The sequence below is a fragment of the Micropterus salmoides genome, unplaced genomic scaffold (assembly GCF_014851395.1).
Source record: "Micropterus salmoides isolate LMB-PRFRI ecotype aquatic unplaced genomic scaffold, ASM1485139v1 Ms_hic_scaffold_20, whole genome shotgun sequence".
Classification (NCBI taxonomy): domain Eukaryota; kingdom Metazoa; phylum Chordata; class Actinopteri; order Centrarchiformes; family Centrarchidae; genus Micropterus; species Micropterus salmoides.
Window position 1 is genome coordinate 12,564,818 of NW_024041151.1, and position 6,000 is coordinate 12,570,817.

Sequence of the window (6,000 nt, forward strand, 5' to 3'; positions counted from 1 at the left end):
TGTGATGGCAGAAAAAACAATTTTGCATACCCTAACAGCATTTGCCCATTCCTGTCAATGGATTTCATTATTGCACTTCTCCAACGTCAACTTTGACATTAACCTGTCAGCACAGAGAGGGAAAATAGGAAGAGGGAAAATATTTTGCCCCAGTTATTCTGAATTGGGACAGAATTATCTCCTGTACCTCTGGTACAAAAATAAAACACTATCAAATATTTGTGATATTCTTTTGTGATTGTCATTCAGCTTAATCTGCTGTGGATAGACTGTCTCTCAGGAAAGGGAAACAAAGTTGTGAAAATTATCTAAATGTAAATTCTGTATGAGCAAAGACACACCATGAATAAACCTCACAGATTTGAGGAAACTGTCTTCTGCTCCTCCCACCTGTCAGTTATGTTTATAATCTAGCTTCAAAAATGAAGGAAATATGTAATTTGACTATATGCATTTTCATTCCTTCAGCGTATTTTATTAACAATTACTCAGTTGGAAAATAATATTTTAAAAAAACACAACATTTCTGCCCAGGAGAGAGCTAACTAAGCTATCTTCACAGAGCAATATAGATTCTATAGTTTTTATTTGTAATATGATTGGGACTACATGTGTTCTAAAATACTATCAAATATGTAAAAGCCATTATGTTTAGAAAACACATCCATTGTGTACTTTTGTTAAGGTGATAAAAATTTACAGTGGTAGTGAAAAGCAAAAGGTACCTAAAAAGTCAAAAACCACACCTGTTCATATTTGTGTACTATAATGAAAATGTATCTCTTGCTTGTGAAATGACTACAACATAAAACCTTACCACTGTAAACCTGTGCAGATCAGTCATTGCCATTTGTTGATCATTTGTTAGAACAGTTAAAATCCCTAGATTAGTGTCACCACAATAGCCTGTTTTGTTCAGGTGTTCGTTCCTGAACCCGTAATCACAGATCCTCACAGTAAGTGATGCTGTACCTCCAGAAGCAATAGGAAGAGGGTGGTGAGGGTAAACAGAAAGCGGGTAGCACATAACTGTGTTATCCCATCTCCTACTGAGGCTTTCAGACTGCAGTCAAAGCTCCAGCAGTCAGCATGTCACCTGACCTTTCACTGACCTCATGCAGGCTTAGGAGCTGGTCCAGAACATCACAGGTAATACAGCAGCTGAAATGACTAAAACCTCTATGTGGATTTTGATATACCTGATATGTTTGCTGCTGCTGCTTACATTGCGGGTCTTTGATTTGCTAATTCAGCTAATTTGTAGATCGTAGGGTTTTTTTTGTTTCTCATACAAGATGTAGTAATGATTAAACAATACCATTCTTCACATATAAAACTAACTTTGTTTTGATTCACAATACAGAAATACAAACATTAAACTACTATTTTAACTATGAATAAAAGTAGCAACATTTACAATAGAGCCATACTGAATAACTGAGGCCAACACAAATTCTGACATTCGATTTAAAAACTCTGATAATGGTTTGGCATTCAATAGTCATGTTTTAACAAAATGCATAACAAGCATTTCAAATTAAGATCCCTTAAATTTGTTTTCTTAAAGGGACTATATGTAAGTTTTTCACTGAAATTAATAAAATTTTCATTGCTTTATTGTCAATGGGCTCAAAACTCACTTAGAAATGAAGCACACGCCTGTTTCTTCTGTTTTGCTTGCATCAGCCACTATTCTGCTTTTAATGTGAGGTCTCCGGGTCGGATTCAGCCCTGTGCGCGCTCCCGAGCCTCTCTCTGACTACTGCAAATACACGGCAGCTAACAACATGCAGTCCACTAACACCATCAAACAACCGTCTCACATTAAAACACAGACTCCACGTAAGGATACAAAACAACAATAAAGGTTTATGTGCTGAAGCCCACCAGACCAAACAGTTTTAGATGATGTTGAGTAAGAACAAAGTGAGCATTAGTAAAGCTGGAGAAACACAGAGAAAGTCACGTTAGATCACCGGCTAACACCGAGCAGTTGCTAATGTTATCTGATGCAAAGATATATAATTTTCCACATTACTTCACCAACTAATAAAATTTAATACCTATGTTACTATCCTGTGTACCACTGTTGGTTTAGCCTGCAAGAAAGAATGTAATGGCAAAAAGCAAAAGTGGAGCGATTTGTTTACTAACAGCCTATAGTGATGCAGCCAGGAGCAGCCATCTAACGCTACAGTAGCTCGGACCTGCCGCTGTTTGCTTCGTAACGTTCAGTTTAGGTTTATTGTGGTTTTACCAATACTCAGGTACACAGCTTCTCCACCTCTCTGTCCCTGTAACTAACGTGATCCACATAATATACAATACTGCAACTTCACAGTGACAACAACCCAGAGGAAGAGCCATGCACTAACACTACAGTAAAGTTACTTACTGCGTTCTTATTATCATAAGTGTGACACAATCTCGTTATAATATTCAGTCCAGCTCAATACCCGTTTCGTTATCATCCAATACATTTAGCTGTGCTGACATTGCTGAGCCTCCCGTGAAAGATACACAGATAATAAAGATAGTTAGTGAAAGCAGCAGGCGAGCTAACAACGTAGCACGTCGGCTAAATGCAGTAAATGTACCGTTATCATGTAATGAACCTGATAAAACTATTACTATAATGTTGCAGTAGGGGTTTACCTGAGTTTCCAGCATGTTGTGTGAAGCAGTCTCCCTGCCTGTCTATAGCCGCGGTCACTCTGCCTTTTTTCCGGGAGGACTGTGCCGATATGCGGCTCGCTGTGCTGAATGAAGTAACATTATGGAGCCGATGTTGATCTGCCTCTGAGACGGGAACGCTGAAGTAACAGAGCCTGAACAAGTCTGAGTGAAAAGCCACTGCCTGCATGCTGGTGTTCCTGCGTTTATTGCAGGATTTCTGTATGAAAGTGGTTGTGTTTCGGCTTGTGCTGGCTCATGAGTTCAAGCGAGTATGTGTACGAGCACACGCCTGGTAGCAATCTTAAAACCGCACCGCTAGTGGCCACTGGAAACTCCATAATGCTCCTTTAAAGAACAATATGTAATGATACAAATAAAATAAAAAAATCTTCACTGCTCTCTATAATCAAACACACGATGATACTGTGATAATATTGGCCAATAGCATGCATGCCAGTGTATTAGACATGCAGTAGCTATTTATGTGTAATATTTAGCATTTAAGTAAGGACTGAGGGTGAGTACATTTTTATTTTTTTATCTGTATTAGTATTAGTATTACTATATTATTGTATTAGCATTAGCAGTAATATAAGTATAAGCAGTATTAGTATTACATTAATATTGTATTAGTCATTGACTGTAAAGTATACGATATAATTGTTAACATAAAAGTATTATGTTATCATTAGTAAAAGTATTATTATGTTTGTATTAGCCAAGTAGGCTATTAGCGTTAAAATTACTAATAGCATTAACCTTCATATTAGTTTTAACATATTATAAGTATTACGTTAAGTATAAGTAATACGTTGCGTTAAGTTTATAGTATTACTAGGCTATTATGTAAGTATTTGTATTAGCATTAATATTAGCATTAGAATATTGCATAACATTGGTAGAGGTGAAATAACTAGATAATTAATTGACAGAAATGTAATGGGTAAAGTTTTTGCTGATCAATAAATATTTAAAGAGGCTATTGCTCTTGAGCTACAGAGTGATGCATCTTACTTGTACAAAATCTTTGTTGGGAGTTGCACATGCGCAGTTCCCAGGTAAGGACTACTAGCCAATCAGAAGCAGAGAAGCGCGGGTCGTAAGAAACAAGATAGTGTGATCCAAATCAAAGCCGCTTCAGACTGAGACTGTAACCTAGCAGATGGTATAAGTTACTCATAAGTCCACAACATCATTATTCCACATCTTACCATAAACCACTACAAAAATCACTATATTTCAACTCAATTTTACATAAAAGTTAGCTAAACAATATGAACGTTTGCTCAGTAGTAACATTAGCATTCTAGCTATAACTTTAGCTGTGTTAGCCAACGTTTACAACATCTCCGCACTTGAACAGTGAATAGTGAATATTCTCTCTGACCAATCAGCAGTCTGTCTATTTTCACGTTACATTTTAGTATCCCTCAGCTCACGAGGTGAGGTGAAAAAAAGTACCTGGAAGCAGGTACAGGTACAACATTTCTACAGTGGAAAACCAAACAAAGGCAAGTTGAGCCAGGTCGAGCTGCAGTGGAAAAGGGGTTTAACTAAAATCAAAGTGCCTCCGCTTGGTTTGAGGGCGTGCCTGACCCCGCTAGCCGCTTGGCAAGCTTTATGACTCGTTTTCATTGTGACGTCACAGTGAAGGAAGGGAAACGGCTGGACTACAAATGAGCTGTTTTCAAGCAGTTCAGAGCAGAGCTTTTTGTGGGAGATGGGAACTCCCTTTGGGCTGGACTTTGGGCTTTTTCACTTTGCAAACCTATTACATGCACAAAAAAGAGATATAACTCAATAAAGGAGAGGGGAAAAGCCAAAAAGCACAATACCAACTCTTTAAGTAATTTATTAAGAAAAAATGCCCCAGTTGCAGCTTATCATTTGTGAGGATTTGCTGCATTTCTTTGTCTTACAAGATAGCAGATTTAAAGAGGTCATATTATGCTTCTTGGCTTTTCCCCTTTTCTTTATTGTGTTATATATCTTTTTAGTGCATGTTATAAGTTTGTAAAGTGGAAAGTGTACGGCTGAACCAAACGGTTACAGCAGAAGTGGCATTGTTTTGGATCAAACTGCCTTGCTTGTCAGGACCCGCCCTACTCTCCTTCTGATTAGTCCTTACCTAGGTACGGCTCTGCCTAGGTATATTGCCAGAGCCCTTTAAAGCCGTCTCTCTAAAGTGCTCTGGGGCCCAATCCCAATGTCCACACTTACAGACCTTGAGGCATGTTCCTGGTAAGTCCGTGAGGGCTTAGGGCTGTCCCACTGTCAAATCGTCAAGTGTGCGAGGACTCTCTCGTGGACATTTTGGGGCCTTTTATAAACTCTTTTCATAAGTCCGTATTTCTGCAGACTTTGCCCAAGAGAATTGCCCACAGTTCATGGCGTTGTGACGTGAAACACAGGGGTTACCAGGGGAAACCCGCAATTGAGAGAAAAATCAGGCAAATCAGCCTTATAAGAGAAGAAGAAGAAGGGTAAACAAACAAGCATGGATACCAACGCTGATTTTAAAATTGTAAGACAAAAACATTTTCATAGATTTTAGATGGTACATAGAACACATGAAGTCAGAGGAATGCAATCACCTTATTATACACTTACTTTATTCAACTATTTATTTTAGTTTTTGGTTAATACTGTTGTTTTGACCAACAATAGTGCATTGATTATTGACAAATGTACATTGACAATTAGGCTACCTCTCTTCCACTCAGGGCAAGAGCCTGAAAGACAAATAAATCAGGCAGTTGGAAAGTAATAAAAAAAATAAATAAAAAGTGCAATATGTTTCAGCATTGTCCAGGTAACATGATAATGTTGCAAAGTGCTGTCCCGTTCCTGTTCACAGCATTTGGGCCCTTACAGCCTCTTACTCTCAATCACTTACCAGGTGAAGTCAGAAAAGTCTGTGAGGGTTCAGGGCTCAGGGTTTAGGGGAGACATTGGGATTGGGCCTAGGTACTGCCAGGGACTTTGGTACTGTGCATGTACAACTCCCAACAAGGATTGTATAGAAGTGAGATGCCTCACTCGGTAGCTAAAACAGACCATTCAACACATAGGGTGAAAAGATTTGCTGCAGCAATGTGCAGTATGACAGAAATATGGTGTTTTTTGAAAATTTAATTATGTAAACCTATTCTGGTACAACCCCATTAAAAATAATAAAATAATAATACAATTAGAAACCTGAAAATTAGCATAATATGACCTCTTTAATATTTGTTCACATCTGTGTGTTTTGGGACTGATGGTCAGAGTCAAGACATTTAATGACATCACATTGGGCTTTAGGACACTGTAGTCACTACTATG